Genomic DNA, 13,879 nt, shown 5'->3' on the forward strand with positions numbered 1-13,879 from the left:
GAAAGTGATGGACTGCGCTCTGTTTAGATGTTGATGCGGGAGGGGGAACTTCCGCCGTTCCAGCTGATAGCGCTTGCAAATGTCATGAAAGGTTAGGAGGGGATCTCGGTAGCACCAGCTTGCGTCCTCAGCTTCCGAGTGGTTCTCCCCGACGTGGAATGTTAGACCTCGCGCCCGGGAGTGTGCCAACTCTTTGGCATTAAGGATGGTTCCGTGTACGTGTCGGCCAACGTGTGCTGGGAACCAGATGATGTGCTTTCTGTCTGTCCAATTGGCAGCAGTGAGAATTCGAGCTTCTTCCCGGCATACCGAACCCGTCATGAAGGCTCGGGCGGTTGCTCGCGAGTTGGTGCCCAGACAACACAATAACAACCTTAGGACATCCTCAGTATGCCACCTTGAGGACATTATGACGCCCTCAGAACGTCCTGTTATAGTACAAGAATGGCACTAATCCAGTCCTGTTGTCCGTACTCATAATAACCTGAGGGCGTCCTCAAAACAACACTTCAGGACTTTCTTAGTATATTTTCAGAACAACCATTGTGCAGCCGGTTCGGTACCGTAGGCTGTGATATTTTGTATTACTACATATGATTTATTTCTTTTCAAGGTATTTACATACATTAAAGGAAAAACACCTCTGTGAGGTCTTGTGCATGTATACTGCGTCAAGAAATGGAGAGGTGACAATGAGTGCTTGACTATGACAAAAAAAAAAAAAAAAACAAAGCTTGTTGACTGAAATTCATTTATTTAAACAGTAATTAGTCCCGACTGGTTATGAGGACGGCTTTCTCAGGCATCCGAGTCCGAGTAGTCAGAGGCAGTGTCTGAAAAAAAAAGCAATATTAAGGCATTTAGCACAAATTTGCAAAGATGTTTTACTGTACCGGGCTACTCCTGCAAAAAAAAAAAGACGTCAAATAAAGGCAGTTACGATTTTAATGAAAGGATTAATACATGCAAAAGGAACCAGATGCTGTCCCATGTAGAACAATGCTACATTTCATGACAGTCTCATGTGATGTCACCGCAGCATGCGACGACTGCGACTCAATGGCCCACGTTTGTAAACTTCCTCGGAAGTCTGGCACAATGTCCTCGTCACCATGTGTATCGTGCCCAGTGCACTCATTAGTGTTAGAGGCTCCGCTCTGACAGCCCACCAGTGCACTCGACACGGGCATCGAGTTAACTTGCTTGAGGTGGGGCCATGTGTCAGGCGCAGACGTAGATTCCCCGTTATTCACGTTGGGACTCTCCGAAGCACAATTCACCGCGATTTGTTCGACTGGTGCCGATCCATTCATTGGAGCATCAGTCAGAGCTTTGAGTAACGTGAAGCACCCATCAACACGGCGATTGACCTCCCGTCGACGTCTACGATTTGCACTTTCAGACGTCTCACTTTTGTTAACTATGCACTACACTGTATTATACACACAAACAACAAAGATGCGGTTTGCACTCACCTACATTGCAAGATCCCATTATGGTGGCTAGATGGGGAGGTGTCAGCATCGAGCAGCCTGCGCTGCGAGAGGAGGCGCGCCAGTGCTCCATGACGCTGCTAGGTGGCGCGCTTGTCGCCACGGAGATGCCTTCATGCTCGTGGTGCATCGGGGAACACGTATGTTTTAGCGAAATGCTGCCGTGCTGCCGCTGCCTTCAGTGATTTCTTTTTGCAATGTGGCCGTGCTCGTTATAGCTATGATGATTGAAAAGAAACAGAGACACTGCTTTGCTCCAGGATGCACTGCTGGGTATGTTTCCGCCAGAAAGCAAGGTAACAAGGCGTCCCTTTTCACCGCTCCTGAAGACGACGAACGAAGCAAGGCTTGGGAGCGCTTAAACCAGCGTGCAGACTGGAGAAAAACTGTGTCGTTTGCGAAGCGCATTTAGATGAGCGATTTATCGTTCGGACGTACAAACATGTGATCAATGGTGAAACCGTACAAATTCGCCGAGACCGTCCCTGCCTCACTCCCGACGCCATACGGGCCGGGACTGTTTTCCCAAATATTCCGTCGTACTTTACGAAGAAGCTCCCACCGAAAAGGAAAACAGCAGCGTCGAATGGTTGCCTCAGTTTTGAGACCTTGGCACGGTTTCCCTCGCGTGGCAATGTTTCAGAGGGCCTGTTAAATAGCCTTTTGGGTCCGAGCAACAGTTGCGACCTAAAATTTGTGCAAAACAAGCTTGATGATCTTTTAGACGTATCGCAGCTCAATGAGGTCCATGAGATATTAAATGCATGTGATGCCCTTCCAGACCACCGTGATTTGGTTGGGGAAAATGTGACTCGCGTGTAACATACTATGTTTGTGGGTATGTAGCTCGAAGAATGCTAAAGAAAACCAAATGTGGTGACTGTGCAGAGTTGTTGCTACAAGGGGACAGCCAGGGCCCGGGTCCAAGATAGTCATGTTTAACAAATCACATGGATAGAGGAGGACTGATGTACCCTTCACAAGCACTGAGCTGGTCTTGAAAATGGAAGATGCCTTTACGCACTGCTTTAGCTTTAACAAGCTGAAGAGCAACAGCATAAGAGATCTCATCTCCTGCCTCTCTATTAACAAGCTTAACACGGTTGGCTACGCACAGCACAATGTATAGGTCACAAATGAAGTGATCAGATTTTATGTGATAACTAGGCTTCATTTTCTAGTGGCAGATGAGAAAGCATCAAGACAGGCTAAAAGAGACAAGATGAAGCACCTTAAGATGAGGCGAACAACATGATAGAATGCATTTATCTTGTGAACATTTCAGTGTTTGTATAAATATGAAGTTCCATTTTGCCTTATTTTATGTGAACTCGAAGAGTTGATAATTAAAAAGTTCTGCTGCCTAGAAGCATTCAACATTCCTTACTGCGAATGTGAAGTCTTACCTCATAAATGTGATGTTTTGCTATATTATTCCAGTTGTACCAGTTAAAATTTTGTGCATTATGTGAGTTTGTTAATATTTTTTTTCGTGTTATGTACTTGTACATTGCTAAAGATTTATAGATTTTTGAATAAATGTTCATTTTAAGCATGGTCCTGTCCTGAGCTCTTCCAAGCGAACATGTTGCTCGTTATGTACTTTGAAAGGTAAGGCAGCCAATCCTTGCCAGAACTTAATTTTATGAGAATTGCATGCACTCACCACTTTAATGCCACTGGTCTGTGCGTATATATATACGCATGCGGAATTGAAAGTTACGGCAGGGTTCAAACCACCCTGGTTTCGCCGTTGTCTAACACACGGAGAAGAAGGCGACCGTATGTTTTTTTACCTCGCATGATGTCGACGTGAAAGTGTATTTAGTGGAAGATGAACTGTACGACATGCGCGCTGCCATTGATCTTACAAATTTCTGGCAGATAGCTGCTCGATTACAGAGCGTGCGAAGTCCCCTATTTCGCAGCGGAGGCGACCGGTCGCGCGTCTTTCGCATCTCCGTGCCGACAGCAGCGCCGCCGCAGCGTCCTGAAGATCCGCTCTCTCCACGGCGCGCCGTTTCGCACACCTCCCCATCTAGCCACCATAATCCCATCTTGACAGTCAGTTGACTTGGAATGGCTTGGCTGGTTTGGCTACTTGACTATCCAGAACGGCAACGCATGGTCAATATTACGCGCTACAGCGGCGGATATTCACGAATATATGGCTGCCACTTTTAAGAACATTCTATTTTAAATGAACATTTCGCAATATCAGCTTCGATACCCGAGATGATTAATTACTTGTGTTTCAGAACGCGAAACGTGTAATTTGAAGCTTTTCAACCAAAAGAGAAGCAACGAGGCAAAAATATGCAATGACTGTGTGAAACAAACGTGCTGAGAAAATTTTCACATATGATATGCATCTACTTAGTGTGAAAAGGACACGAGGAATCATATGTAAGCGCTCAGTGCATGCATTGCATTTGTCATCCCCAAAAGGTCCCTGGAAGAACCTTTTCAGGACAACTTGTTAGCGCGCTCTCGATATTGCTTTTGTCATTCCCAAAAGGTATCTGGAAGAACCTTTTCAGGACAACTTGTTGTCCTCAGAAAGCACTCGCAAAGACGTTTCCGGGTCAGACCAGCTCGTGTCGTACTCAATATGTACGAAGGACATCGAGAAATGTGTGAGGACGATTGTACCATTTGAGGACGACCTCGGGACGTCGAGTGTTGTCTGGGTGTAAATAGCTGTGCTGTTGGTTGTAGCAAGAGCGAGTGCTACGATCACGGCAACCTGTTCAGCGTGATCTGCGTTCGCGTGTAATAAAGTCAGTGACGACAAATGGTCGCCTTTAAGTGTGGTCACTGGTGACTACTGATACAAAGTGATCCGAGCAACCGTACTGCGCTGCGTCTACGAAGGCCACGTTATCCTCCGTAGCGGCTGCGGTACTGAGCAAGGCTCGCGCCCGTGTCTTGCTCAGTACCGGGGTATCGTTTCCGGGGTTTCGGGGATACTGTGAATTTAGCGTGCAACTCCTCGGGGAGCTGTACTCTCTTTGGTGAGTAACAGGAGATGTGAGCTCGAGGTGTGCCAATAATCGTCGCCCAGCCTCAGTGGAAGACAGCCGTACAAGTTGGGATAGTTTTTGCGCTTCAACAATTTCGCTGAAGGTGTTGTGTATACCTAGCTCATTGAGCTTTACCATGCGGGTGTTGCCTGGTAACCCGAGGACCTGTTTAACACACCGGCGAATGAGTACATCGAGACGGTTCTCGTCCCCTTTTTGCCACAGGTGGGCGGGGGCTACGTTGTTGATATGACTCATGAGAAACGCGTGGAAGAGTTTTCGGAGATTCTCATCAGGCACTCCCCTGCGTTTGTTGGCCACTCTATTGATGAGTTTTGCCATTGCTTCGGCCTTTTTCGAGATGCGTGTTACGCTGGTGGCGTTGCTGCCATTGGCTTCTGTAATCATGCCCAAAATGCATGCTTGCCCTACCGTGGGGATTATTGAGCATTCTGCTGTAAGGAGGGTTATTTCTGAGTAATCGTCTTTGTGTGCCTTGTATTTGGGGCGGTAAAGTAGTAGCTCCGATTTCTCTGCCGATAGGGAGAGACTGGCCTGCCGTAGAAACGCTTGTATCGTGTTTACTGCGTCTTGCAGTCTTTCTTCGATGCGGCCATCATTGCCCCCCGTACACCAGGCCAACGTTACTAGAACAAACTCAGTTTAAAAGCTCCGCCGGAGAGGCGGTCCGCGTGGCGGTCGTGAGAACTAGTGGCGCTGCAGTCACGTCTAGCTCCCGCGGCTGGCGCTTGCTGTGATCGGCGCCGCCGATGTACGAGCGCACGTGGGTTACAGCGTCGTCTGCGCTTTGTTAGCTCGTCATTTTTGCGACTGTTCTTGACCAGGCTTAGCGTCTTGTACGAAGACACGTGCATGATGTACGAAGCGTAACGAGGGCGAACAGATTCACAGTGCGGTACGCCGACTTCCTTTGCGCCGGGCTGCAAGAGCGGCTACCGCAACGACGACTCCGCTTCACGACACTTCTTCGGACCTGCAAAAGACTCTATACCATTCAAGCTTTGCATCGCAAAGATAGAAAGCTTACTGCGAAATGCAAGGTCTGTGACGTTCATTTTGAGAGTGACTACATTGTAAAGCACTGTCGTCGTGTCGTTGCGGGACAAGAAGTTTTGATCCCACGTGGAAAGTGGGAACTCGCGCCAGGTGCCGTGCCGCGCTTGTTCCCAGCACTTCCACCCCACATTTCACAGCCAAAATGTTCGGTGTTTAGGCGCACATCCCCCCCCAAAACGCACGGCGTCCCGCGAAAGCCCAGTGCCCAATTTGGAGGAGCCGCCAGAAATAGAACAGCAGAACGAAAGGCAGGCGATTACCTATATACGCTACCGAGACTGAGAGTTGCATCACACTAACATTCGATCAGTTGTCAGCTGTCGCTATGCCTTCAAAGCAGTGGATTTTCGAGAGATTTTACGACGAGGTATTGAACAAGATGTGCGGAATATTTTACACTTGCCGGCTCGGGAACCGTCTGCTCAGAGCAAAAATTTGACACGGTACACATAGAAAAGACGAGGACCAGCGCTGGTCCTCGTCTTTTCTATGTGTACCGTGTGAATTTTTTTGCGCTGAGCAGTTTAATAATGGAATACCAACTAGCCCAATCCCACACTTTGCTTCGGGAACGGAGACTTACTTGTGCAAAAGATAATTGTAGTTGACGAGCAGTTTAACTGCGTAGTGAACGGCTACAGCACGAAACGCAAACGGCTGTCGTACAGTGTAAAGTGCTTCAGGCATGGAACATCTGCTCGGTGAAGTTGAAAAACTGAAGTTGAATACTGACGACTCTTCTAGCGACAGAGTACGCGCGAATAACTGCTCGGTGCTCACATCACGGCCGATCTGTTCGAATTGTTTAAGGCACCGTAGAAGGATGCGACGTAGAAAGATGACACACCGAAAATACAACTATCCGCTGAAATAATTGCTTAGAGACGACATCTATTCGATGTAATCGCACACTGAGATTTCATTTACCGAGTTCTCGTAAAATTTTCCGATTTTGGGTCATTATCCCTTTAACCTTCGCGAAAACGTGTCTTGTAAACATTGCAAAGCATTGGTGACGTTTTTCGAGAAAGTTTTTTTCAATAAATTGTAGAAACATGAGTACTGTTTTTCTAGAACGTTTTTGTATCTCGAGTAAGTGCGCTTCTTTGTCCACTATAAAGGCTTTTACAAACGTGTTGGGTTGTTCTTGGTCTAAATAAGACGGCAGCGGCTAAAATTATGGTGGTAGTTATAAAAATTACTCTGAAAACCCTGATTCGCTTAGAAACTCCTATGCTTGGAAGTTAAGCGCAATGTAGACAGCTCAAATATTGTCACAGGGTGGTGACGTCGACGAAGGCAGCATGCAGTCAGCAGGTCCGAGATGAAACTCTTTATTTGGCCGAACTTGTGGCCGGGAAACTGAAAGTCAAACTACAGCAATACACTGATAGCGGCGAACAGAGCGTCGACCGTAGATCAACTGACAAGCGGTCAAGCGCGTCGGCTTTTATACAGGCGCTATCGAACATCGAACTTTCCAGCGATATCGCTGGTGGCGGCGTTATCTCTCGACAAAGCTGGAACATTCGTGTGCAGCGCGCAATCTTTCCAAAACGATCTATTACAATCGCGAAGCTTCTCGAACACTGCTTTGCGGACAGCGTCGAGCGTTGATAACCGTCCTTGCTAGTCAAACCTGAATACATCAAAATAAAACAAGAAGTGGGCGTGGCAATATAGACCGAACATCGATTCTTAGCCCATCAATGAACAACGCACGCAGGTCAATGCATACGACGACCTTATGCATATCCACCTAAGTATCCACCTAACTAGTACAATAAGAAAGTTGCCGCGCAGTTGCCGCTCGGCAGACCGCAGCGTTATGCCGTGGCAGCAGACGACGCGCCGATAGTAGCGCAAGACGGAACTGCAGCGCCGCTAGTTCTCGCGACCGCCGTTCGGACCACCCTCCTCCGCTGGCGGAGATACGGAGCTTTGAAACTGAGTTTGTTCTAGTAACGTTGCACCAGGCTGTAATGTCGTCGGCGTAGAAGGCATGCCCGATGCCGTCGATTTGTGAGAGTTGCCGCGAAAGTGCGCGCATGGATAGGTTGAATAGGAACGGGGAGATTACAGCCCCTTGAGATGTGCCTCGCGGCCCTAAGTTGAATTGCTGTGAGCCCAATGTGCTTAGTTTCAAGGTAGCTTTCCTCTCTCGATGAAACGAGGTAACATAGTTATAGAAACGTGTCCCTAGTCCGGCCTCCCTAATAGAAGCAAGAATGTGTGAGTGCTTTACTCGGTCGAATGCTTTCGTCGAATACAAACAACGCAGGCACAGCAAGTGCATAAAATATGTTGAGACTGACGCGTGCACAGAGCTCTCTAAATTCTACTGGAACTTAATAAATAAGAAGGCGCACACAATCTTAACTCGCCTCTTAATCGTCATACATTTCTTTCGTCATCCTTTTCAAGTGGGATGGAGTGATGTTGAAACCATAACAGCTACTATCAGCCAACGTTCTTTTTGCGTGCAGCAAGGCACATAACGCGTCAGTCAACCTGTTTTGTTGCTTTGTTTTTAGTAGGTTCAATTGGGAAAACACACGTTCAACAGCGGTGCTGGAGTGTGGCAGACACAAAATGTTCCTCATAAAGTTTGACAAAAGAGGGTCCTCTTGCGTTCCGTCGCCTCTTTTAATTTGGTGAATGGTGTGCCAAAACAGGCTCGCAGTTAAGCCAGCGTGTTCACTCAACTCCATGTTACGGAGGAGTCGCCACTCCCTGTCAATATCATTTATTTCGCTTTCTTTGACGATCAGAGGAAATGTGACCGCAAGCGACGCAATCGACGGAACTGTTTTGCCTACGACAACTTTGGGGTCCTGGACACGAAGGTTCTTCAGTTGTTCATTTTTCAAAGGGAACCGCATGTAAATGTGGTGGGCTGCCTCAATACAGAACTCTATATAAACACCGCAGCCTGAAGTTGTGTACCTGGTTCTCATTTCGTCCATGCATGCCACCGGCTAACGCTGCAGTTGGCTTCGCTCTCAGGTATATTTCTTACAGTGGCAGGAATTTCGCGGGGTCTTTGTACTGCACATCAGATAATGGCGTGGCCTCCAAGTAGTCTCGCTTGATGTAGCATTCCACTATGCATTTTAGCATACCCTAAACCTTTTCATGCAACAAGTGGATTCTGGTTTCCTCGGACTGCACCTCTTTATTTAGGTTGGTGAAAAAGGGCAGCATGTATTCAAGAAACTCAAGGTAGAGCTTTGTTGAAGGGTCACTCAATTTCTCAAGTATGGTTTTATACAGCAAGCAGGCGGTCCTCAATGACTGATTTTCTAAAAATTTAATGAGGGCTGGCATCTGCTCAAGTAGGCAGGTCACAACAACTTCGAGGGACAGCTACCTCGTTTGGCTTGGGTGCAGCAGCTTATGTGGCTTTACCTAGCTCTGCCAGCTTTTGGAACTCTTGATTAGCAGACGTCTGCTTGGGAGACAAAAAGTAGTTGAACACATCGCGCGCCAGGTCCTCCATTCCCCTTGGAAGTGTCTTGCATGCGTAAGAGGCGCAGAGATGGAATGACTGTCAAACGCATTTCATAAAGAAAATGCCCGGAATATCTGCTTGCAGCAGGGATGCAACGGAATGGCGAGAGCCCATCATCACGTTCGCTCCGTTGGCTGCAAAACCGATCAAGTTGGTTTCGTAAGAAATTTTTGTGTTAGTAAAAACTTCTTTCAGGCTACTGTACAGAGAGCTGGCGGTCGCATCACTGACTGGTACTAGGTCAAGAAACGCATCCACTGCGTCATCGTTGTCATTCATTACTCTTGCGACGAGGGAGAAATGCTTCACCGTTCCCATGTCTGTAGATTCATCTACAAGAAGAGAGAACTTCTGCTTGCGCAAACATTCAACGATCTGTTGGCGACTCTGCTCTCCAAGAACGTTCTTTATGATGGCAGTGCATTTTGTCCGGCCGCAGTTTACATTCTGTGCAATTTGCGAATCATCACATGCTGTCGATCACATCGACCAAAATGCCCCATTGCATTAAATGACAAGCCTCTGACAGATCTGTTTGGTTGACTATGCGCACTCACTGAAGGCATAGACGTCAGCATGCGGGTCGATTGCAAGCGCTTTTCTTGTGCTTGCAGCTTGCGAGGTGGCGGTCGAGTTCTGATTTTGCGCCTTTGCAGTCGGCATTGCATGATTTACAAAATAAATACAGGGGCCCTTTTTTTACCGGCTGAAAGCCATCCTGTGTACTTTGGTACAGCTTCCCATTTAGGCAAGTATTTTTGGTCTTATACTTTAGCTTTCTTTTTAGACGGCTCACCTTGCTCAATATCAGGTGGAGCAACAGTGCAAGGTAAAGGCACGCGGTGAGCTAGAACTTGGCACGTTTTTCCGCGCTCCACAGGGCAAAAATACACTTAGTGTCACAATCACTCACGCCGCGCAGTACGTTACGCGCATCCCCTCTAAACGCCCACAAAGTTTCGTTTTCCTTCCCGGTGTACAACCGACGATATTCTCGCATTGCAGAACGGCTATCGCCATCTCTCGGCCAAGCAGAGGACCAGCGCTCTTTTATTAAATAAAATAGATCACAATATATTACCTTTATGCCGTCTTTTTTGTTGAAACGATTCATTAGTTGGTTAATACTGTCATGGGGCCGCATCACTTAACATTTCCCGACTAACAAAAAAAAATCCCTAGACTTTACGAAAAAGACGCCAAATCCCCAACAGACCGGAGAAATTCCTAGATAGAAGGATAAATCCCTAGGGTTGGCATCACTGACATGAAGGACATTAGAGAAGTTTATTTTCAGTTTCGTTTTGTATCACACGGTTAAAGGGGCTACCACAAGCTTTCGAAATGCCACTTTGGCGTACCTATGGCGCAAAAATTCCCGAAAACGACCATTTGGAGCAGCGTGGCGCAGCATTTTCGTTTTAGAGCAGTTTGGCGCAATTGGAGCAGCACTGACTTATTTATTTATTTATTTATTTATTTATTTATTTATTTATTTATTTATGAAACCCTCAGGGTACATTTCTACATTGTATAGGGGAGGGGCAGAAATACAGGTCAACAGCAAAATAAATACAGGATTACCTAAACATAATAAAGTGGAGATAACAGTACTACATAATAGTAAATATTACACACAAATAGTATACTTTATTAATAGACAATGGAAATCAATACACAAAGAATACACTCAAGAGCCAATCTACACCAATAATAGTTATACACGTTGGTACAATTCACGATTGCAAGTTTACTATTATTGCATTCTTAAAATGATATGGTACTGTCACATGCATAATGAGAGACTGCATGACCACCTGAAACACTGTCAGAATTTTGACTCCCTAGTGAAGGGAGTTCGCTTAGCGTGTTAGCAAATGTTTGCTTTAGCATGGTTAACGTGAATGGTTTATGCAATTCCTGTGACTTCGTAACGTGAATGGTTTACGCAATTCCTGTGACTTCATGTTTTCCTGCGAGGTAACATTCGCAAATGGTGCGTGGGGTTAGGTGCCTGGAGTTGCATTAAAGTTTTATCCAAACACTGCTAAACGGCTCGTCTTGTAGGTCTCGATAGTGTTTCTTTTTGTGTGCCAATTCATTGCTATTTCTGAAACATGTATAAACTAAGCACTCGCAAGTTTTGTGGGATGTTTGCACGAACTCTCAATGTGTCTGCTTCTCTGCCCTAATGTGAATGCTGCGTGATGGTTGCTAATTGCTGTGTGTGAAAACGTGTACATAAATTTGTAACTATGAATAAAGGAGTGGTAAGTACTGTCAAGAGAGAATACAAGTACAGCATTCATTTTTTCACCTAAGCTGATCCTTGCAATGCGGACACGTACAAACAGAGGTTCATGTTGAGTGCGTTGTTATTTTCGTTGCGGGTAATCTTCAAAATACATTCAGCACACACACAGACGCGCGCGCGTGCTGGCTACATGTTTGGTACAGCGTTTATTTAATTCTCTGTACCACACATTGCACATGCCCAAATAGATTATTTTGTAATCTGACGAGCAATGTCTGCTCTATCACCAGTGAAATTGGCCAAAGTGCGTTGGCGGGCTAGTTGGTTTGTCATGTTAAGTTTGAACAGCGCGACTGAACGCGGGCAGAGTGGAACACGGACATCCACGCACAGCACTGACTTTCAACTGGAAATGTTTATATTTATATGCACGTGGCGCATGTACATACATACGCGAGCAGGTAAAAACAAAGTAAGATGCAGAACAAGGACCCAAACGCGCATGCTTTACTGCAATCACAACCTTTTACAGACTTGGGTGACGGATCGAGAAATGTCATTTCCTTTGTCGGACAGTGACAAAGATGGCATGCTGACACACTTATCATTCAAGTGAATGATAAGGATGCCGACCACAAGCCACAAAAATACAAGACGTTTAGGCTCCGAGGGGAGACGAAGTAGACGGTCATATATTTTTGTTGTTTGTGGTCCGCATGCTTTTACCGGACTAGCCTGATTTTACCAACCCTTAAATTTAATATTGCGGCTACTAAACCCAGCACATTCCTACAAAGGGAAGGCATCCCTGATTTTGCGCACGACGCCGCTTGGCAGCACCTTCCTATTTCACTTTCCGAGGTGATGCCACACCAAGCGCACGAACCGGCGGTACGCCGTCTACCTGTAACGCCTGAAGGGGAATAGATAAACACTTTAAAAGAGATCATGGTCAGTATATGCGCGTTGTCATGGGCGGTAAATATCTGCATGTCGGTGTTCTATGGCGGATAAATTCTGACAGACTAAATGGTACGCGTCAAAACAACAGTACCGCGCGTAACACAACAGTACCGCTGAAGCGAGTATGCGTGCATTCAGCAGGAAAAAGAAAGGAATGCAGAACGTGGTAATGTGCGCTGCACAATTATCTGAATTTCAGGTGCTTCTACGAGTGCTGGCCTATCTTCCATGAGAGAGTTGTAGGCCATCGCCAGGACAATAATAGTCAGGTATGCGTCGGCAAATTCCGCATGTGCAGTCATGCAGTCTTTGTCTCCTCTCAGTTTATTTTTATTTTTTTTTAATTTGTGACAGCACACGAACTTGATTGCTGTGTCCACGGTGCGGCAGTGTCTGCAGTTGCACGGACGATAACAGCAGTAGTGCATTAATATTTGCACCGCACGCCGTCACGTGCAAATGGCCAGCAGCGCTGCAGTGCTAAATCGTCGTAAAAACATTTTTTTTCTCGTTTTCGGTCGTGTGTGTAAATTTAAGCTTGCACAGGCTCTAACCCATAACATCCGCTCAGTTGAATGCCGTTCTAGTATTTGTACGTCGCGCTGCTGAGCACGATGCCGCGGGGACAAATCATGGCCGCGGCCGCTGCATTTTGTGGGGGCGAAATTCGAAAATGACTGTGTGCTTGCGTTGAGGGCACATTAAAGAAATCCAGCTAGTCAGAAATAATCCCGAGCCGTCCAATACGGCGTGCGTCATGATTAGAACTGGTTTTGGCAAATAATTAAGTCACGAGAATGTAAATGTTTCAATCTAAGGTCATGGCTGTGCCATGGCTTAGGTTTTTTTTTTCGACACCACCAACTTGGAAGGTCTCCTCAGTGTCAACCAGTGATTAAAACGGATATTGAACGTGGACAAAGTGAACATACTGCGGCTAAATGAATTGCACTGCAGAACGTTTGTGCACTAATGTGTCGGGTCTTATCACTGAACGTTGTGGATGCGAGTTTCACCGTCGTCGCTGCGATCGCGGTTGCTTCCCGGCGAATTACTCCTTGCCAGAGGATCAATTTGGAAGTGGTTAGCCACGTGAAGAATCCGTGCAATGCCAGCCTGAAGAAAATCGTCGCCACTTGACGATGAGATCGACGACGACAACGAGGACGATGAGGGTGACGACATCGCGCAGCACGTGCGGCAAGCGAGAGAACGTGAGCATGCTCGTGTTCTCATCTTCGGCGGTGCACTTGATATTGAATCACGCGATCAACGTGAGTAATCGATAAAGGAAGCAAGAAAGCACTTTTGAGCGCGGAGGCAAAGATGCGCGTCCGATGAGGCTGTTTTGAGCGGCAACGAACGACGCCGCATCATCCGCCACTGGATCAATGCAGGAGAACGTCCTGACACGCGGAAAATGTCCAGTCTACGACTGCCAAGTACGATAAGCACACAATAAGCGCAAACAATATATATCAACACGGCAAATAGGTAAACGCGGAGCACATGTGCCAGCGGTAAGGCGCTCCTGCAGTGCAACGAGGCCTGTTGCAAC

This window comes from Rhipicephalus sanguineus, chromosome 4, assembly GCF_013339695.2.
Source record: "Rhipicephalus sanguineus isolate Rsan-2018 chromosome 4, BIME_Rsan_1.4, whole genome shotgun sequence".
Lineage (NCBI taxonomy): Eukaryota > Metazoa > Arthropoda > Arachnida > Ixodida > Ixodidae > Rhipicephalus > Rhipicephalus sanguineus.